The sequence below is a fragment of the Coturnix japonica genome, chromosome Z, assembly GCF_001577835.2.
Source record: "Coturnix japonica isolate 7356 chromosome Z, Coturnix japonica 2.1, whole genome shotgun sequence".
In the NCBI taxonomy this organism is placed as follows: domain Eukaryota; kingdom Metazoa; phylum Chordata; class Aves; order Galliformes; family Phasianidae; genus Coturnix; species Coturnix japonica.
In genome coordinates this window covers 55374512-55397629 of record NC_029547.1, presented here as the reverse complement: position 1 = coordinate 55397629, position 23118 = coordinate 55374512, and the positions used below count along the sequence as shown (strand labels likewise).

At 38.9% G+C, this 23118-nt stretch overlaps 1 protein-coding gene across 1 annotated transcript in view; it reads left to right on the top strand.

The window, feature by feature from the left end:
* Positions 1–23118, top strand: part of LOC107306514 (neurogenic locus notch homolog protein 2-like) — a 149412-nt gene that overhangs the window by 23418 nt on the left and 102876 nt on the right. The window lies entirely within an intron of this gene.

Sequence of the window (23118 nt, the reverse complement as noted above, 5' to 3'; positions counted from 1 at the left end):
ACAAATGTAAATGGGTGTTGCTGGTGAAAATAAACTTTCAAAGATTAGGAAGGAAGAAAACAACAACTGTAAATGTACTTAATTATGCTGTTTAGAGATCCAGAACAAATAAGCCATAGCATTTTAAGGACTTTGAGAACAGTAACTTTGCGAGGAGTGTAGCACTTGCATTGGATAGTTTTGATTATTTATGTGGCTGCCTGTTACTCAAGTCATTGTCTTGTATCATCAGTATTAATAACGCTGCCTGAGAATAAGAGGTTTGAAGATGTTTTCTTCACATAGCATCACTGAGTAGTTTGGGTTGGAAGGGATCTTTAAGACCATCTAGTTCCAGTTCCCCTGCTATAGGCAGGGACACCTCCCTCTAGAACATGCAGCACAAGTGAAACATGTAAGGCAGTATCCTGTTCTCCAAAATGCTGAACCATGTTGGCTGGACTTAATGATCCTAAGGGTTGTTTCCAACCCAGATGATTCTGGTTTTGAACACAGAATAAATAGAAGATACAGAAAATGTGTGCTTAAGGCTTCTGGTTCCAGATCAGAGTTCCTCAGATCTGAAGCAAAATGATAAGCTAGCGTAGACTTGCTGTTTTTCCCCATGTATGTTTGACATACGTTATGTATCACTTGCTCTGTTTGATATAAGAGAAACAGAGTCCCGTCTTTTACTTAACTTTGTTCAAATATGTATGAACTGGTATTGCAGCTATTTCTGAGCTTGATATTAATTATCATTAAAGTCATTCTCAAACACCTTTTCCAGTTGTCAGATTTTTATGTACTGATACTTCAAACATGTAGGGAATGGGCATCAGGAACAGACAGTGGTTGAAATCAACAGTAATGGGTTTTGATTTCAGTGTTCGTTAAGCTAATTTTCACATATGTGGTAAGCTCTCAGCTTCTCTGTGCCTGCTTTAAATCACTTTCTTTTAGTGACCATGACTGTATATAATGATCCAGATGAGTGCTCATGAAGATCTTACAGAACAATATTTTGTTCGGTGTATCTGTTAGGTTTCTGCATATCTACTAGAAGTATATCTTTAATATGATGCTTGCCTTTTTCAGGGAGTGAGGACAGTATGGATCATATGACTGATAAGATATTTGAGTAAAGCCCATTCTGTCTATCATTTTATTGCTTGAGTTTATACTGTAGTGGCATTCCTCTGCCACAGCAATCTGCCTCAGTATAGATAACGTTTTCCAGCTCTGTATCACCAGCATGATTGCTAATGGAATTACAAAAAGACCTATTTTGAGACATGTCTCAGAAGCAGTGTTTCTCTTTGCTAGAGTTGCTTTTTGCAGCGTGCTCATTATCCACATGAAGTCCATACTCACATTTCCTGTGCTAATGATGCTGACTGGAGGCCCTGCTAACACCGAGGTGGTGAATATGACTCCTCCAGCATGTTGCATAAAGAGTAGCAATTACAATTAAATTATATGGAGAACAAGGACAAAGACAGCCTGTTATGGTAATGATGTATTTCTCAGTCTGTTGTGAAGGCGATGTTTTCAGGTGTGCATTAGATTCATTACAGTTTCATTGCATACAGTCTTTAGTCTAAAAAAATATAATTTCTAATTAATCCAGAATACACAGGCAGAATATGTGTTGTTGTGGATGCTGGTGTAGCTCTGGTGGATGAAGTTAGTGCAAGGAGAAACTGAGGGTTTCTGATTGCTTTGGAACAGCCAGTAGCCATAACAATTTTCTAAGCTAGAGAATTGGTAGGGAAACTGAACAGTAGTTCAAACATGCCCATAAGTGCTGTTTTTGTCTACGTTTTATCAGGGAATGTTATTAACACAATCAATATTAGCATAATAATGGAGCGGTTTTGAAGGGAAGTTCAAGACACGTGACCTGGCAGAGTATCTTTTCAATCTTCAGCTCACTTTATTTTTAGCTTTGTCTATCAGTTTGTTGTTTAGATAAGAAAAAGCTGTGGTTGAGGAGAAGAACAATAACTTTTCTTTGCCAAGTGGAAGAGTAAAGAAATTAACGTAGAAGTTGGCTGCAAGTGCTGTAAAAGACATCAGTTGTTTGAAAAAGAACTTAGGGGAAGTGTCATATGCTTACCTATCCTTCCTGAGATCATTTTGAGGCTCCTTTTGGGGCAATAATAGAATAGCAGGTCTCAATTGTATGTCACTAACCGCTCTGTCTTTTAAAAAGACATTTGTTTAGCACAGATGTTACCTAAACTACCTTGTTTGTAGCATTTCCCATCACTCATTAGCAATGTGTATCTTATTCAGTTAATCCTTTCTTATTTTCTTGCTCTGCTCCTTATGTCTTCACCAGACTTGGAACATACTGTTGAACTTCAGGTTAAGCTTTGCTGCACTTTTTACTAGTATTTCTTCTTTTATTCCTTGTTAATTTTTTTGTTGGTTATGACAACACGTAAACTAAACAGTGCAGGTACCTACAGAATGTACGTAGCCTAAACATGCAGATTTTGCACTTTATAGACTGATGTCAAGCATTATGCTGAATATAATTCGCATACTGTAAACAGTTTCGTTGATCTCAGGGAACCATCAGTAAGATTTTCAAATGTCAGGAAACTTCTTTCAAGTGCTTAACATAATCTGTTATAAGAAATAGTCCCCTTTTATTCCTTCACACATTGTAAAAGTTCTGAATCACAGTTAAATGCTCAGTTCTGTGCTTCAGGCAAATACAGTTTTTAATGTCCTATTTAGATCTTAGAGCTTTATAAGAAGAGAAAACAGCAAAATGCCCACAACACATTGGATATCCCACATTCTTCTTTAGAATCCCAAATTTGTGTTAGCATTTGTGTGGCGTTCTTCCATTTCACCAAATGTTCTCACTCATTTTGTTGGAAAGAGAAGTCGTCCTGTCACATCCTCTGTCAAAACATGTTATTAAAAAAATAGAATAAAAATGCTTTGCATAGCTGTTTTCTTTGTGCACAGAGGGGTTCACTGCTGAAGAATAAATGGCAAGCTGAAAATGCAGAGTGAACACCTACAACTGCATCTAAATAAAAAGTCTCCTAAAAGAAAAGCAAATTGTACAACAAAGCAATGCATCACACTTAACATCTATCTCTGTGAAATAATTACAAGAGAACAAAAGGTATTTTGATTTACATATGTTCACCTGCTGGTTCTAAGAGAAGCCCATGCCATTTACAAAAGAAAAGAAGAAAAAAGAAAGGGAAAACTTGGGTAGATGTCTGTGGAGCAGCGGCACGCGGATACACTTACAGTCTTTTAACTGAAAAGAACTGGCATTCAGCAGTTCAGAGCATGGAATTTATAAATGTGTAAGCAAGAAATGTTGTACTATATGGCTAAATATGCTTAAATTCTATACAGGCTATAGAGAGTATACTGATTAGAAATTTATTGAGGAACAGAGATTGCATTATTCTTTATTAGTGTGGTAATTGTAACATTAGAAAAATAAGCACGCCAAAAAAACCAGCAAGTTCATTGTCTGAGAATACCTATAAATCTTTGGTACACAACTTTGTATTTTGTTTACATGTATTTTGTTTGAGCATGAGTTTTGCAGTCCTTCTGGTCAGAGCTTTCAAAGTCCTGTGCAAAGATGTGTACTGGACCTCTGCTGTAGGGGTATGGTCTCTGGCTCCCCACAGCTTTCTTATGGACTGCAGGAGGAAATCTCCTAACCTCATAAAGAGTGCAACAGGAGTGAATCAATGTCTGTGTCATTTGCTTTTGTTATTTATCAGTATTTTTTTTGTTTCCCTGCAGCCGTTATTGTAGTTCATACAGCATGAAGCTGAAGTATGACAGAGGGTTCAGAAAAGACAGAATGAACACAATAAATATCCTGAGTTAGAAGAGACCCATAAAAACCATCAAGTCCAACCCCTGGCTCCACACAGGACCACCCCAAATCCAGACCCTGTCTCTGAGGGTGATGTCCAGATGCTCCTTGTATGCTGGCAGCTTGGGCTGTGCCCACTGCCCTGGGCAGCCTGTTCCATGCCCACTGCCCTCTGGTGCAGACCCTTTCCCTGACCCATAGCTGCCCCTCCCCTCCATGCTGTTCCCTCGGGCCCTGCCCTGCAATTGCTGAAGAGCTGGTTAGTGTGTAAGCTTACATCTGCAGCCCACTCCTGTCAGTTAGTTAACAAGTATGTAGTGTAAGATATTTTTCCATCCACATCCAAAGTCCACTCTTCCTTTCTGTATCCCTACCTATTTGGGTGCTTTGAAAACAGTGACGCTGTTTAATTATTTATTCATGGGAAGCTTTCACTGTCTTCACCTGGCCTGTTATATAGTAATTCCTCAGTGGAAACAGGTTAAAAAGCAAAACAACAATTATGTTGGAAACCTCAGTTCTGGAATTTTACCTCATGAACCCAAACACATTTGTTCTGCTAGCTGTTCAGCTTAATCATCTATCCCATGTTGCTCTCCCTTAGTAGGACTGTCTTCCAGCTGATTGTGCATTAGTACTTAATGAGGTAACTAGTTTTTAAAATTTAAATCATGTGGCTGCCACCGTTCTCCTTCAGACTTAGTTTTAAGGTTTGTTGTCAGGGGAAATATTTTGAATTCAGTCTGAAAAGACTGGTGGGTCAAGAAAATCAGCTTCTGGTCACTAATGAAGAGTTAAGATAATTAAGATATCTTGCTCACCACTTGAGTGGTGCTTCACAGACCATTCCTAGAGATCTGGTAACTAATCGCAGATGTTTTGAGGTGGCATGGGATTTGTATAGAGACCAACAGCATATTCCCTCCCATTTACAGACCTACATCATTTCAAATACTTATTTTATGTTGTGAATCCGTAATGTGAATAAATTTCCTTGCTTTTAAAATTTGTTTTTAATTGAGCGCTCAAAATAACGATCCCTACTGCTAAGTCACTCTTCTATCGACAGAAAGTGCTCTTATAATTTTGTGTAAGTAGTTTTATAATTATGTCCTGTGAAGGTTTTCTGGTATGATAGTCATAGAGTGGACTGTTGCCTTGTGAAGGACGTGTTGGTCGCAGGTCGGTTTCCTAGGATGGGGTTGTGGGGGAGGATGTATGCATGTGAAAAATGATATATAACCAGTTATTTTCACAAAAAGACAAAAATTATCCACTGAGTGAATTGATGCACATTTAAAAATAATTTAGTTAAACTGCATTAAAAATCTTTTCATTTTGGAAAGCAGACAAAAACAGTCCCTGAAAGTTAGAGGAGTGTGACAAGGGAAGTAAGGGTATCTGGACATCCACACCAAAGAATAGGAATTATTTATATTTTGAAAGGAAAACTCAAAAGAGAGGTTTGGGTTAAGAGGACTAGGTGTTTTTGTATGGGAAAGGGAAACTGGGCAAAACATGGAATGAGTTTGGTTTATGTTCTTTCCATTTCACCTCTGCAGGAGTGGTAGCTCAAGTCTGTACAATGGTTACAGTGTGTCCCTTTCACCCTTGCCCCCTTAATCCCTCAGGAGAAGGGGCTGCACTGGCATTACAGATAATGTGGACTGATTAGCCCTGAGTGGGGAGAGGAACTGAGCTGTGTGTAGAAGGTAAGGGCACGTCTTTCTGAGGTCTGCTCTGAAAAAAAGATGAAGTCATAGAATCATAGGAAGACAGATTGGAAGAAATCCTAAAGCCCATCTAGTTTCAATCCCGTGCCATGGGCAGGGTTGGACATCCACTAGGTCAGACCACCCTGAGCTCCTTCCAACCTAGCCTTGAACACCTCCGGGGACAGGGATCCTTTTAAGTGCAGTAATGACACACAATAAGGTTTCAGGGAGTCTGCACACATATCTGGAATTGCACTGACACAAGTGCAGGTGCAGCACACTTGGTGTCATTGTACCTTATTTTGTTCATGTAGGCCCACTTCTCAAGCCTGTCCAGGTCAACTGGATGGCATCCCTTCTTTCTATTATATCAACTGCACCACTCAGCTTAATGGCATCTGTCTAGTAATACAGATATTGAAGATTACCAGTCACAAGATGCACCCCTAGGGGACACTACTCATGACCAGCCTTCACCTGGACATGGAGCTGCTGACCACAACCCTCTGGCTGCAGCTATCCAAGCAATTCCTTGTCCATCCTTACCCACTATGTAGTCCACTGTTCCAATTTGGATCTTCCCAATTTAGAGATAATATGATGTAGGACCACATCAAAGCCCTTGCAGAAGTCCAGGTAGATAACACTGATCTCTCTTACTTTTTCTACTGATGTGGTCACTCCATCATAGAAGGCCACCAGATCAGTCAGGTATGATCTTCCCCTGATGAAGCCATGCCAGCTGTCTCAGATTACCAACCTGTAGTTCCTCAGGTCTTCCTTTCTCCCTTTCTTGAAAATGGGAGTGATGTTTCCTTTTTTTCAGTCACCAAGGATTTCACTTGAAAGCTGTGACTTTACAAATACAAGGTGATTTGGCAACCACATCAATTCCTTCAAGACCCCGGGATGTATGCCATCCATCCCTTTACACACAGCGTCATCAAATGGTCTTGAACTTGCATTTTTCTTACAGCGGGAGGGATTTTGCTCCCTCAGCCCCCACCTAGAGGTGCACTGAAGTCTAAAATTTGATTTCATACCTTTGACATTTACAGATTAACCTCAAAGTGTAAGAATTAAGAGACCTGAGTTCAAGTTCTTAACTCTCCTTGGTCCTCTTCATATTCCTTCTGTTCTCTTTTCTTATGTTCATATTACTCAGCTAATAGGGATTGTTCAGTCATAATAGTGCTCCCTTAGTTTTGGATGTAAATACTGTAAAAGTGTTTAACGTTTTCTCTTCTGCAGTACAGAGGGGCATGAGCACATTGGTTATTGGTTCCTTCCTACATATATCTTGTATGAGTAGTATTTCCCATTGGAATAAGAACTATAAAAAGCTAATATTTGTAAGTCTGAGAATAGTTATAACTCTTCTTCTGTTAACTTTAAATTTGCTTTCTGATAGAGAATGCAATTACTTTCAGTAGCTGCAGTGGGAATCAGAGTTGAGGAATTCATTTTATTATTTAAAGCAGCTCTGAGGGATAGCGAAAGATTGTTTTCTCTTTCTGAACCACTAAAGGTAATAGTAAATGGCTGCACAGTGTTAGCAGATTAATAATCAGGGATTTTAAGACAACTCAAGATTAGGAATTTATCTCTAGGCCTTTTGAGTTCTCAAATGTAATCAGTTAATTAGTTAGATGATGCCACCTTGAAGAATGTTAGAATTCATTGAGCACTGAGCTGCTCCTTCTCTCTAGTTTGCTTTCCTTCAGAAATGTGTTCTCCACTGAGTGCGTCACTCTCAGTGAGCTACATAATAATCCTAAATTTTTGAGATTATTGTAATGGTTTTTAAATACTGTTAAACATGAGCTTCAAAACAGGAAACTTTTCCTCTGTCCATGGATGAAGATGTGGTTCCTGGTACTCAGTTTCCTAACCAAATTACTTCATTTTTGGAGGTATTTTTTAGTAAGTTTATATGTCTCTTAACATTCAGCTTTACTAACTTATGTGCCTAGAAAAGAGGAGTATGGGCACAAAAACTGTAAAGGAATATACAGTTTGCAAGTAAAAGCAAGCACTACAGAGGAAGAAAGTTTCCCGTTGTCTGAATGATCTTTTTGTGATCTTTGGCTGATGCTTCAATACATGATTAAATACCTCTTCTACAGAGGTAACTCCTTTCGTTATTGCTCAAAGCAGTGATGAGTGTGCTCACTTAATAGTGTGTCACTTCATTCAGGAACAAATGGTGTCAGTAGTCTTTGAGCTGTTATGGAGTGTTCTCAATGGTAATACAGGATTCTTTAGAAACTGGTGGTTCCAGGTTGGATGGGGCCCTGAGCAGCCCAGTCTAGGGGTAGCAGCCTGCCCATGGGACGGAGTAGATCTGGGAGATATTTAAGTCCCCTTCCAACACAAATCAGAGTCAAATAAGCAGTCTGCATTTTGGACGCCTGTTCCTCTTCCCTACACTGATAGCTGCAATATCAAAAGCATTAAGGAATCACATGATGGTCAGAAATAAATGTATTTCTGTCAGAAATAAATGTAATGGTAAGTAGAGAAAACGATATACGAAGAACTGAATGTGGGCTGCAATTAATCCCATCTCTTTATTTTCTTCTTTGGCTGTTGTCTTTCAAAGCATTTTATGCTTCTGCAAACAAGAAGAGTAGAGAAGGCATAAGAACAATTAGACAAGACTGGAAGGCAGTAGACTTTGAGGTGAATGAAAGATGGGTGTGAATGATAACGAGCTGCAGAATAAAGATAGGATTTAAATGATTGTTCATTCTGCAAAAATGAGTTGCCATCAAAGAGTTTTGTTTAAAGCAAAGGGATGGACCTACTACTTAATCCAGTGTTTAGTGCAGTGCTACTTCCTGGCAAGTTTTATTGCCATAGCTCTTAGGTTCAAATCCTGATATGAATGTATTCACAGAAGAGAAAATCTTGCTGGATTTATCCTGCTGTATTGTTACTTACACTTACTTGAGAAGTCTCTAATTGTAAATTAATGGAAACTCTTAAATGTAACACCATAAAGTGTTGTTATTCACTTGTTTTGTAAAATTCTGCTGTAAATTGTTTTTCTGTTTTTTCCTCTGCTAAGCTTTTTGGTACAAGGCAGTGTAACTTCTTATATTTAGTTCATTGAAATCTAAGGAGACATTCTTCAGCTCCATAAAGAAACATTTCTCAGCTGTGTCTGAAAATATTTATATAACAATTGTCTGAAATGACCTAATGTTGTTATCTTTTCCTAAAAGGAAATAGAAGCACGACACATTGGATAGCTGGTACTGTTGCGGTATTGTTTCTTCTTAGGTAATTTTTGAAGCTCAGCTCACAGAACACGTATTTGTTGATCCAAGTTCTCACTGGTTTTGCTCATGACATCTGCTTATGGCACAAGATGAGCAGCAGGGAGCAACAAGTTATGAACAGTCTGGATAACATACCATGTGATTCCACTGTAGTAACTACCAGGTAGTTTCTCTTTTCCCTGTGATTACCTATGTGTACACTTCCAATAAATGAAAAAGTAGTGGTGTCTCTGATCTCTTTCTCTTTGCATTCCTGATGTGAATAACTCTGATTTGCTGATCAAAATACAAAAAGCAGCCATTCCTCTAAAACAAAAAATGGCAGGAGTTTATTTTTATTAATAATGTGTGATGTGGTTTGGGATTGTTTTCCACTTTACTAAGGAAACTGCAGCAACTACACTCCAAAATGAAATTTTGACTCAGGAATACAAAATGAAAAAAAATCTGTCTTGAAATCTTTTCCCTTTTTTTTTGTTGTTTTTTTCTTTCTTTTTGGCAGCCCCAACTATTCATGAAATTCAATTATATTTCACAGAGTTAACCGCAAAGCATTATTTCATGTGTAAATTATCTGTTAGTCCTGTATAGCTCAGCAGTGTTCAGCTGTGATTCCCCCAGGTTCCAGCATATATGCCTTCTGTGTGGCTAACGCAATATTTTCTTCACTCACCTCACTGAATTATTTTCTTCTATTAAAGATCATCTGAAATACAAGAAGTGGAGAATTTCAGACCAACAGAAAGGTTTTAATGTTCGTAGATGAGTGATGACACTAGTCATTGACAGCAGGACTGCCTGCTTGAAGTATATTAACTTCTATCTATAACTCTTTGGAGCTGTTACTGCAGACGCTGGAGGCTGCTTACTTTGTGCATTTTGTCTTACGAATGATTTCAGTATGAAGAACACCTTTAATAATAAATATTTCTGCATTTCAGGGTTTGCAAACAATGACTTGTTAGGATGAAGGCATTATTTTAAAGACATGTTCTCCTACTGCCTCATTTGAACATGTCTTCCATTTGCATTTGTTAGTTACGCTAACTCCGGACTTAATTTCTTCTGTACATTGAGGGTGTGTGCAGAGCACTTGCAGACACAGGGAAGCTCTCCAGACAGAGATTAGAGGCATAAAGAACACTGTGTGCTGTAAGTACATGGGAGAGAGGAGTGGCTGTGTTTACATAAGTACACCTAAATAATGAAATGGTTTATTTTTTAAGCGTGAGGAACCAAACACTGAGTTTTTCAAGCAAGGGAGGAAAAGATTCTAGAATGTGCTGGGTACGAATATGGGTGGAGTCTTCTTGATGGGGTTTGCTGCAAAGTAAATGCTGAATGAGATTTTTTTCTTTATGTGTCCTTCAATAGGATGCTTCATTTTTTTTATAAATGGAGTTAGAAATTAGTTTTGGGTGAATCTTCTCAGGCTGTGCTGTCTTGGCAGTTTTTTTTCCTGGCAATCCAGCCTTCCCACATATCTAAACAATTCCAGAAAGTGAATATATGCAAATTCCTTACCTCTCCAGTCAGTGTAAAAAAAAAATCAGACAACTGCAAAAACAAAACCTTACTGCAAATGGCAGAGCTCCATCTGGATCCTCTGCATGGAAGGTGGTTTGTGTTGCTTTCTCTATCTGAGAATATAAAGATTTTCAATTTATCTTCCCACTTAGTGGAGTTGCTGAACATTTTGACTTTATATAGGAGGAAAAATTATGAGCCCATAATTACTTAACTAGCACCAGAGCAATGCTAGAAAACAGGTAGTATGCGTTTTGATTATTCGATGGTGAATTAGCAGCATGTGTGAAAAGTTATCACATTTTTCTCCTCTTTATGCACATCTGACTGAGATGAGCCTTTAGAGGCAGATTTTGAAAGTCCACATGGAAAAGATGAGAGTCAAGCTAGTACAGGTGTGATATCTGAATGCTTCAGATTCTTTACAAAAGAGAAGTTCGTTCTATTTTATGTGGATACTGACAAGGAGAGCTTCTGGAAGCAAAAACAACAGCAACAAAAACAAATTGTAAAAATACTTGAAGACCTCTGTTTCCAACTTGTTCTGTGATATTTACTGCATAGCTTAAATCTGTTTTATCAGATCCCATGTAGCAATTTAATCAACTAAATCAAGAACTTAGCAAAACTCTTTTTCTGTACTTGCAGAATAATCTACTTCTGTTTCATTCATTTAAAAATTTTCCCCATGAGATACAAAGTGGGTGAATAAATATGTTATCACCAAGGGATGTGGGCACCTTCCCTGATCCAGGATATTTGAATGTAAGGTAGGGTACTGCTACTAGGGAAAGGCTGCTGTGTTCCCTGTCTTGCTGGTGAGTTTGTGGATTGACGTATAATCATTTAGATTGGAAAAGGCCTTCAAGATCACTGAGTTCAACTGTCAACCTAAGAAATGCAACAGTTTTTCTTTCTATTGCTAGCACATATCCTCCTCATAGGAGAAGATGTGTTTATGTCTTCACCTAGATGTCTCTTACTTGGAATATTATTATTATATCATGAAGAAGTGAGTAAAGACTTGGAGCAGCTTTTTTTAGATGAGAACATCTTGAATTAGAAGGGACAAGGATCATTTATGTGTGTTAACTTTTACATCAATAACTTACAGGGATTAACCTAAAATGGGTGAAAATTCCCTGTGTGGAGTTATCTGGGAATACTTATTAAACTCATATACTATTTAATGATGTTGGTCTTGCAAGTGTGGACAAACAGAGCAATAACAGAAGCAAGGGATGTGATAAAGTCTTAGAACATCAGTGTTCTGAAAATTGCAGGAGGTTGATGCACTGTGAAATAAAGTGATAGATAAGATAATCATCAGGCAGTCTGGCTTCTTTATGAGAAAGTGGCAATCAAAATCCCATTTTAGTCTGAGGTGGCCGTTCAGAGTGCAGCCATACCTGTTAACCATTCAGGTACAGGATGGATCCCTTTATCTTAATAATTTCTAATGGATCCATGGAGCTTTGCACAATTTAAAAAAACCCTCAGGATTTGTCAAGAAGGTATCACTTTCAGAATGAAATGAGTAGAAGGGATGAATGTAGTGTGTTTTACTGGTCCAAGACTCATATCTGGAAGGATTTTGTGTGTAGTATGGCACAACTAGCACCACCAAAAAAAATCAATTTTAGAGTCTGCAAGGAAGGAAGGACTTGAGTATAGATTTTCTTTGCAAAAGGAAAGATGCAAAATATAGTGAAAAATGTCATTTGCTTAGAGAAAATAGGAGAAATGGTAAATATTTAGACGCTTGAGCTGAGGTTTCCAATATAGATTTTGTGATAACCTCTAAGGCAAAGGACAAGTGTTCCTTTACAAATGCACTTCTTTCTGAAAGCCCAGCAGGCAAGGGCAGAGCGAGTAATCTGAGGAAAAAGCTGTGAAAGCATTTTCTTTTCCTCCAAGGATTTTACCAGTGTCTGTTTCTCTCAAATTAGGTATGTAAGGATTCAGTCAGGAGTATGGAGAGATCTTACTCTGCACTCAATACTATTTTTTTCCCTGCGCTGCTGAGGTCTTGTTTTTTTTTCTCCTCATTTTGTCTCTGGTGGCAGGAGATTCCTGCACAGGATCCTAATGAATGAGATTTAAACACTATGTTCTCAGCCTGTGCCTTTTGTTTGTGTAAGCAGCCATGCTGTCTGTCTCACCTGGTATTCCAGGAGGTATTAAGGTTGAAGCAGTCTTTGTAGATACAGCAGCAGGAATTGTTTGAATGCTCATTTTCTTAATACTTAATTCCCAGAATGCAAGATTTCAGTAGTTTAGTGAGACCTACTATGTGGATAACAGCTCTGAAGTTTCAGAATTCACTAGGATAAAGACATTTGGCATACATGTGGGGAACAGGGGACAGAACAGGCAGCATAGTAAGGGACTGCAGACTTCCAGGTGAAATCTGTTCTTCATGTGCTGAGACTAACAACTGCAGAGCCATTGATTTGAGAAGCTTTCAGGTAAATCCTTTCTTAAGATTTTTTTTTTTTCAGTTACCATTCATGCAGTTCTAATTGCACAAAACTGAGGATATTTCATCCTGAGAAAAATTCTAACAGAGCAGTTATTCAGATAACACATGTTAAAAGTGTAAGATTCAATCTAAGTTTGTAGTCTAGAGTGAGCGGTCACTGAGCTATTACAGTAACATGGTCATGGCAAGTAGGGAGTTTTACAGGGGTGGCTGCAGTTCAATGCATGCATTTTGAATCATCATGAGACTGAGAGCGTATTTGTAGAAGTGGTGTATAAATGGCATGGCTCTTATTATCAAGGCTCAGATGTCTTTGAAGACCTATTTTGGAGGACAAAGTCAAGCTACTGTGTATGGTGAAAAACGGTTTGATGTAAATGTGTGTTCAGCTTTGAAGTTATTTTGAGAAGACTGTGACAAACAGTAGGAGCCTTTCTATGATGAGAGACTTTTTACCCTGCAGTCTTCAACACTGTCTTGCTTTCTTAGTTGCTAACACAGGGAATTTTAAAGAGTGGCCATATTAAATGATAGCTTCCAGTAATTAAAATCAAGATGGATCAGCTTCTGTGTCTTGACTAGTCGTCTCTGTCTATCTAAATTATATCCCAAAGATAAATTGTTTGGGTAGCACTCAGAACTGCTCATTTCCATCTTTCCTCAGTCTGGTGGAAAGCTCAGTTGGCTTAATGTGAATGGCTGTTGGGGAATGGTGATACTTTAAAAATTTTATATTGACAGCTGTTAAAATGGAAAGTAGACCTGCCAGAAGGTGTCAGAGGCAGGATCAGTATGGACAGCAGAATAAAATCTAGGGAAGCATGTAATTACTTTTGTAACCTAAAATAGACTGCAGTTTTGAAAAACAAACAAAAAAAAAACAAAACAAAAAAAAACTGGCTATAAACATTGATATTTTTTTGTCCAGGTCTCATAATGATAGGAATTAATTTGCAGAGCTAGTATTTGTAGAATGCTATTCTTGGAAAACTTGACCTCTGTCATCCTGCCATGCATTAGTTTCAGTCTTGATGCTGTGGTTGTTGGCATGAGATTTGAAGTCTGCAAGGAAAAGCAAGTAGCAGGCATGTTTTTTGTGAGGCTTTTAAAGCTGTTTGGTGTGCATTCTGGTTTACCAACTGAAGAAAACTTCTCAAATGAAATTAAAAGGACCTAACAATGTGAAATGGTCTGACAGTATTCTGCAAGATGGTTCACTTTTGTGGATCTGAACATGGACGCTCATTGCAGTAGCTGTGTTTAAAGGATGGAAATTTCTCAACATATCCGCAGTTTTCAGCTCTTTTATTACAGACTGGTGTTCTGCTGCTTCTTTATGTCCATTTCTTACTACATTCTTTTAACTGATCACCCCATTCTCCCTGCCCCATTCTGCTTTTTCTTTGTTTTTCCATGGGTTGGTATTGCTGATTTAAGTGACAGGCCATTGACAGAAAGACCAAAGAGTAGTGAATGATTTAACCATCAAATATTGCTCTCCTACTCTTTATTCAGTGAGTGTGATATGGACTAACCCTTTTTCTTCCCCCAAAGGGAATGTAGAGTGCTTCCTGGATGGCTACCTTTTCTCCTGAAGACAGAAATACTGTAACATTGACTTGTTGACTTGCTTTTATTTCTGGAGGAGTACTCTTTGAAAGATGTCCTTAGCTGTACTGGATTTAGATGGTTGGGAAAAAAATGAGCAAGGTAAAGGTGGTGATTCTAATATTAATGTAATTCTAATGAAACAGCCATGGTGGAGTAACTGGGGTTAGGACACTGCTTGTAAAAATGAGTTGTCCATGCAGATCTAGGAGTTTCATTCATATTATGGTAACTTTTAAGTGGATGTTTATGACTTGCTGTTAGTGACAGAAGACTGGATTTGCTTGTGCACACTCCTCAGTGAATTATTTAAAAAGCATGTCATTCCGAGAGGTAGACAGACTCATGTGGAACTCTAAAAGCTGTTGCTCGTGTTAGGAGCTTTTCTAGAGGACACTGCTAATAGTGACTAAAACCGATACATCAGCTAGACAGTGTTTTCTTATGGTGTTGGGGAAGTTACTGTAGACCTTCTGTAAGGAGTTAGAGGACGTCATATTTCATCTGAAGATCTTTCCAGGCTCTTTCAGTCCTGTACCATCTCTTCTGTAGTCACACTTGCCCTTGCAAATGGAAGGAGAACAGTGATTGATGCTTCATCTGCTTGTCTATATGCAACTATGGTTTTCAGCCAAGAAAGAGGAGGGACAGTGACTTACTTTTTTAGTGTAAATGATGAGAAGCTTTTCCAAGTCCGTCCTTCCCCAGGCAGAGCTGTTGCCAGTGTTTTAAAGTACAGTGCCAAAAATACCCAGCCATATTTGCTTGTTAGGAATCACATTTACATGAATGTTTGAAAGCATTTGGAGTTTTATCAGCCTGGTTGTATATACAATTAAGGAACTATTAGCTGCTTAAAGGCTGAAAAATCAAGTTGACACAGAATATCATTCAGCCGAGTATCTGCTAATTTAACTGATGTATGCAAGTGTGGAAGGCTCCTAGGAATTAGCTTAGAAATTGATGGAAAGTCTAGAATAGAGAAGTGAATTCCATTTTATATGCCTAATGTATGCAGCCATGGGCAGTCATTGGTTCTTGTGAATCAGATACCTGGTGAAACAATTAAGGTACATAAGGATTATACCTTTATTTAAAATGTGTAAGGTATTGTAAAACTAACAGAATTCATATTTCAAAATGTGTAACAAAGATATGTTTTATATACTGATCTTTGTATGTCATGGAGAAATTACTGGCAGGTTTAAGCACTAATTTGCATGCAAACATTTATTATAATGCATTGCAAAGCTTTTTTATAAAAGGCTTTTTCACACTGAAAACAGTAAGTTTGTTATCTAGCTAAAGGATTAAATGTTTTCTATGTCTGCAGTCATCTTGTGGAACTTTTACAAAGTTGTCACCCAAGATTTAGTGATGGACTGAGTTGTAATTTTGTATGTGTACTCTTTACTTTTTTTCTTGCTGTTCCTCCCCACTGCTTTCAATGGAATCTTGTCAAAAATGACTTCCAAAAGAAAAGAAATTTGGTTTATTCACAGATAACACATTTTTTTTCCTTATAAGTACAAAAAAAAAAAAAAAAAAAAAAAAAAGTACATGCAACCTGATGGATGAAAATTGGAATTTTCCTTATAAAAAAAAAAAAAAAAAAAAAAAAAAGGAATGCTTCATTTGCCATTACAGAAGGTGGTTAACAGGTAGTTCCATTTATTTCACTAAAAACAGCATTTTACTTTTTTCTGTTTCAATGGCACTAAGGATTTAACAACTCAAATGCTAAGGTAGCTAATACTTCTCAGGGAGCTGTCGTGGAATCACAGGAGTTGGAAGGGACCACTGGAGATCATCTTGTGTGTTGGTAAGATCCCCTTTCAGTTTTATCCACGCTGAACAGTTCTACATCTCTCAGCGTTTACTCATTAAGGAGCTGCTTTAGGCCCCTCATCATCTTTGTAGCCTTCTACTGGACCCTCTATAGAAGTTCTTTCTCTTCCTTGAACTGAGGAACCTGGAACTGGACATAGTACTCCAAATGTAGTCTCACCAGGGCATAGTAGATGGGGACTGTCATCTCCCTTGACCTGCTAGCCATGTTCTTTTTAATGCACCCCAGGATATCATTGGTCTTCTTGGCCACAAGGGCACACTGCTGGCTCATGGTCATTGTAAATCTCAGGTTTACTACTGAGATCTTCAGTTACTTAACCTTCTGCTTTTTCATCATTTTTTAGAAACCAGAAAGCATATTAAACTCTAAAAAGTGGCAACGTGGCAATTAATCTCTTGCACAGAAGAGGATGAACTGATTATATGTTGTATTTGCTGATGTTGTGGTTGAACCCATCTGGTAGAGTAGCATTACATGGCTGTTTTCTCATCCCTCTGTCCCAAGTGAGATGGGGAAGAGAATATGGAACAGGAGAAAAAAAATAAGAAGAAAACTCATTGATTGAGGTAAAAATATTTACTAGGACAGAAGTGGGGAAGAGGAGTAATGATAAGTATATATGTAAGTGTAAGCATATATATGAGGGCTGCATTGAAAGTAATACCTCTTACTTTATCATGTTGGCCCATGATGACAGAGGCAGATCACAGAATCACAGAATTGTAGGGGTTGGAAGGGATCTCTGGAGATCATCAAGTCCGACCCCCCTGCTAAAGCAGGCTCCCTACACCACGTCGCGCAGGTAGGCGTCCAGGCGGGTGTTGAATATCTCCAGAGAAGGAGACTCCACCACCTCCCTGGGCAGCCTGTTCCAGTGCTCCGTCACCCTCACTGTAAAGAAGTTCTTACGCACATTTGTGCAGAACTTCCTATGCTGTACTTTCATCCCGTTACCCCTAGTCCTGTCAACTGTCAGATACTGATGACATGGCAGTAGAGGTTGAACCTTCCCACCAATATTCCATTACATTTTATTGCCAAGTGGCACATGGCAGCAAGGGGCTGTCTGACAATTTGGCATCTGCCAAGGGACTGGAGATGAAGTGAAGGATGTCACTGAAAATATCCATGTGGAAAAAATGACACCCACTGACATTTCTTCATACTTGCTGAATGTTGATGGAGACCCAACAGTGAGTATGAGCACAATGAGGTGGTGAGTGGTGCCCTTCAGCAGTTACAGCAGTGACAGTGGGCCACCTCTACTGGTTCAGATTTTTGTGGATGTGGCCTCCAGGCTCTTGTTCATTGCTGTTAAAAATGCATTGCTAATATGGGTGACAATTTTGAAATACACCGTTTTGTAGCTGAAAATTTGTTCTACCAAAAAGTGTTATTGTGCTCTTTGCAGCTGCTGTAGTTCCCATGGAAATAAACAGGCGGCATTACTTTTCAAGCAACCAACATGCATATGTGTACAGGTGATGCACAAGGCAGTTGTTCACCACTCACCAGCTGATGAGCAGTGGTTGCATCTCCCCACAGATTTTAAGCTTTTTAAAATGTTATTTGTCATATAATACAGATAGCAGTCCTGGTTCTGTCTGCTCCCAGCTCCTTGTGCCCTCCACCCTTGTCATTAGCAGGACAGTACAAGAAGGTGAAAAGCTGAAATGTCCTTGGCTGTGTGCAGCATTACTCAGCAACAATTAAAACATCCACGTTTGGTTGTCAACACTGTTTTTCTCCTAAGATCAAAACAACATTGTACCAGAGACTGTGAAGAACATCAACTGTGTCCCAGCTGACCTGGACAGCTGACCTGGACAGCTGAGCACCTAACACCTAATTTCACATCTCTGCAGTATTTTTGTGTATATAAGCAGTTCAAAACAGGGATAAGTTCTAGAATTTGGGGAGCTCTTTTTCATGTATTTAAAAGATGTGTAAAATTGCTTATAAAGGACATCACTCATCTTTAATATTTGATGGGGAAAAAAGAATCGCTTTAAGTAATAATTTAGAATAACTACTAAAACTAACCCACAAACCATTTGAAGAGATGTCTGAGATCTGAAAGTCAGTCATGAACCTGAGCATACAGATGTATATTATTATGCCTTTATTAATGGCTTTTGAACTGACTTGGTCTTCTTTGAACTGTTTAAATCTCTGTTTTGGTGACAGCTAGAAAGCCATGCTGAGATACTTGTGATTAGAAACTCTCCTTAAATCTCCCATTTTTTAAAAAAAATAGTGAGTAGGTACCTAAATCAACAAAAATCAATGAGTGACATCCACGACTTCTCCTACATAGTAGTGTATAAAGATCTACTGATGTTCTGGCTGGGAAAGTTTTCATTCTCTTAAAAGGGTAGCACTGTCACATGTGTGTGATTCTGCTTTGTTTCTGTAGTCAAAATGTCTTCCTTCTAGAGAAGGCTGAGCTTTTTGATAGCAAACCTCAGTGTTATAATACGCTGATGTAACCAAGCCTGTCAGAGTTCAAGAACTGTTTTGACGGTGCTGTTGAGATCATGTCTCTTTGTGGAACCAGGGTTCTTTGCCATTTGTTCTCTGCTATGATTTGATTCAGTGATAATACAACATTGGTATGTTGATGCGTATCCTTTCTGCTTGTTTTGCTTTGTTGTAAAAGAAGTGTTAGTAGTGATTTAAGTTTAATGGCAGATTAGTATGGTAAGTTTCTGTGATTTCTCCAGCATGTGTGTACTCTGTGTGCATTCCAGACAGTGGTTATCTTCAGTTTGCTAAAATATTCCTAGACATAGTATTTACAGCAAATGTTCAAAACAAATGCTACACCATAGCATGAAATATCCTATGTTTGTATTGGTGATTTGGCTTCATAATTAAAGACACCAGTTCCTGAAGCTCCTGAATACAGTAACAATTTTGTGAAAGGGGAAAATACTGCTGGCAAAAATTATTTGGGATAAAAACAGGCGGCTGACATACGAGATGTTCAGTCCTAAAAAATCCACCATGTAAACTGGAAGACTTATCAAAACTTCATTAACTTTAACGAGTCTTCTTTGATGCATTTGAGGGTTGAACTGTAGAGTTTGGCTCAAATTAGTACCAACATGTTCTATGACAACTTACTAATAGCATTAACCTTTCTCTGACCTGTTGTGGCTAACTGTGTGAAGACAGCACTTCCCTTTTTCAAGTGAGAGGAGTTTTTGTTTTGCACCTGGAGACATGGGGACAGCATGTCAGAGTAACTCACTGGACCCTGTTGGTTTTATCTGTGTTTGTATGCATGTGTGTTTGCAAGGACATGGAGGTTTTCCTTCCTGAAACACACAAAAGTGTCTTCTGCTGTCTTTGCACACTTTACTGATTTCCTACTGATTGTGTTTGCATAAATAACATGCAAGTTGGGAACTGTGTTTTGTTTTTCTCCTCTGGAAAGGAGAATTTTCTGCCACAGAAAACATGGGTCTTGCAAGCTGATTTTCCTCCTGCTGCTTGTCTTGCTGCTAATGTTGACTCAGTTGGCTGGACCACTCTGCACTGTGCCTGTGTGTTTTTTTATAGCTGGATGTATGTTTTCAAATAATAAACAGCACTTATAATTAGGTAAAAGCCTATGTGCTAATTGTGATGCCATGTAATGTGAAAATGGTAAGTGAAAAATATCTACATTTTACAGGAAGCAGTGTTCCTTCCTTCCTTCCTTCCTTCCTTCCTTCCTTCCTTCCTTCCTTCCTTCCTCTCCTTCCTTCCTTCCTTCTGTCCTTTCCTTCCTTCCTTCCTTCCTTCCTTCCTTCCTTCCTTCCTTCCTTCCTTCTTCCCTTCCTCTCCTTCCTATTCCTTCCTTCCTCCTCTGCCTTCCTCCTTCCTTCCTTCCTTCCTTCCTTCCTTCCTTCCTCCTTCCTTCCTTCTTCCCTTCCTGTCCTATGCCATTCCTTCTTCTTCCTTCTTCCTGTCCTTCCTTTCCTTCTCCTTCCTTCTGTCCGTCCTTCCTTCCATCCTCCTTCCTTTCTCTTCCTTTCCCTTCCTTCCTTCCTTCCCTCCTTCCTTCCTTCTTCCTCCTTCCTTCCTTCCTTCCTTCCTTCCCTTCTTCTTCCTTTCCGCTTCCTTCTCTTCCCTTCCTCCGTTCTCTTCCTTCCCTTCCTTCCTCGTCCTTTTCCTTCCTTCCTTCCTTCCTTTTCCTCTTCTTGCGCTTTCCTTCCTTCCTCCTTCCTTCTTCCTTCCTTCCTTCCTTCTTCTTCTTCTCCTCCTCTCCTTTCCTTCCTTTTCCTTCTCCTTCTCTTCTTATTTCCTTCCTCTTCCTTCCCTTCCTTCCTTCCTCCTTTCCTGCCTTCCTTCTTCCTTCCTTCCTTCCTTCCTTCCTTCCTTCTTCCTTCCTTCCTTCCACTTCCTTCCTTCCTTCCTTCCTTCCTTCCTTCCTTCCTTCCTTCCTTCCTTCCTTCCTTCCTTCCATTTATCCATCCATCCATATATATATATATATTGAAGGTCAGTCCAGTTCTGTGTTTTAACACCATACATCCTTGGGAGCCATGTCATCAACAGTATTTTTATGAGAAAAGTAGACAGAGGTGGTGACTGTAGGCGAAGAATCAGGAGACAGGAAGTCAGAATATTTCCAGATGATATTCTGAATATCTACAGATAAAAACAAAGAAAAGAAAGTAAATTGAAATTATTTCATCAGAGGCACTAGTCAGCATTTTGCTTGACATTTAATGCTGTATTTTCGGCACTCAGGAGCAACTTGTAGCTTTAAAATGAAAGCAAATATGGGGCTATTACAGACCTTCAGTATAACAATCAAGGGTCCAAATAAATAATTTTCCCCAGCTCTCATGAAATTACTGTTTTTCTACTTTTAAAATTCCTGGTTCAAAGTGAGGAACGCTTGCCTGACCTATCAGGGTGGCTGCACGGCTGCAAAATATAGCTTGAAGATTAGAAAGAGCATCCAGTAGGGCAGGCATTACGGGACTCCTGTCAATTATTTCCTTTTAGTTCAATCACTCCTGCTGTATTTTTTTCTACCAATCCTGATTTTCTTGGTCATTGACTGCAGTGTTGATTACTTAGATTTTTTTGCTCTGAGAAAGCTATAGCTTCTGCAGATACATTCCTTTCTTCTTTTCTCATGGCAGTTTCAGTAATGCGTTTGCACTGCGTGTTTCATATGACCTAGAAATTTTAAGAATTGTTATTGTAAAAATAAAAATAAAAATAATTTCAGGCTTGTTGCAAAGTAATTACTAAGAAGCAGGCACCCAAGAATGTCTCCCTGTTGTGAGTGTTTACAACTTGCTTGTTACTATGACTTATTCTATATACTATTCCCTGGAGCTATTACTTAATGGGGATGGAAGAGCTGAGTCCTGTTTGATAAATTACATTGTTTGGGAAATTTATTGTTGTTTTATTTTTTTTCTGTCTACTTGTTTCTTAGCAAATATGACAAGTGAATTTTAGAAGGTTTTTAGTCTCTGTGAAAAACTGAAGTTTAATCGTTAAGAGTTTGTTTTGTGAATTTATTTTTCTGTCACTTTTGTACACGAATAGTGTGATATTGGTGTTCTTTTGGAAGCTTAATTGACATGTAAGTTTATTCTGTATCTATAGTTCTTTATATATCACAATTTTTATTTTTTTCTGGTGGAAAAACTAAAACTATGATAGAATTGTATTTTGTGTCTCTGAGCTTTTGAAAACATTTTATATGCATTCACATCATGGCCCAAGATTAAGTCAGTACTTGCTCTTTTAATTTTTGAAAAACAGAGTTTGGCCTCACAAGGGCAGAGCAGAGTGAGAGGATCACCTTCCTTGACCTGCTAGCCATGCTCTTTTTAATGCATTCCAGGATACCACTGTCCTTCTTGGCTGCAGTGGTGCATTGCTGGCCACCAGAACATGCAGGTTCCTCTCGGCAGCACTCCTCTCAAGCACATCATCTCCTAAGCTGTGTTGATGCATGCAGTTGTTCCTCCCCAGGTGAAAGGCTCTTGCACATTGTTAAATTTCACACAGTTCTCACTGCCCAACTCTCCAGCATGTCCAGGACTCGTTTGAATGGTAGCACAGCCTTCCAGTGTGTCAGAGCCTCCCAGCTTTGTATCATCAGCAAGCATGCTGAGGGTAAATTCTATGCCATCATCCAGGTCATTGATGAAGATGTTGAACAAGGCTTCCCATGTCTCATGTGCCCCTGAACCTCTTGTTGGTCTTTGGAGAAGCAAAATTCCTCCCAACTAAGCAAAGAGCAAGTGAAAGACCACCTGATGAGAAGTACAAGCTAGGGGGCAGAGGATTGAGTACAGCCTTACCAAAAAGAATCAAGGAAGGTGATCCTGCCCTACTACTCTGTGCTGTTGAGACTTCATCTGAAGTACTGCATCCAGATGTGGAGTCCTCTGTACTGGGAAGTCATGGTGCTGTTGAAGAGCATGCAGAAGAAGGCCACAAAAATGAGCCAAGGAATGGAGCACCTCCACAGTGAGGACATGCTGAGAAATTTGAGGCAACTAAAAAGAGGTTAAAAGCTAAAAGAAGGAAAATTTAGACTGGGTATAAGAAAAGTTTTTTACAGTAAGTTGTGGTGGAAACTGTCTCTCTGGAGGCACTCAAGGTCAGGCTGGATGGGGCTCTGAGTAGCCTGATATAGCTGTAGGTGTCTCAGTTACTTGAAGGGGAGTTGGTCTAGATAGTCTTTAAGGGTCCCTTCCAACTCAGATTACTCTATGACTCTATGGTAGTGGGATTGAGTGCACTCTCAAAAAGCTTGTGGATGACACCAAGCCTAGTGATGT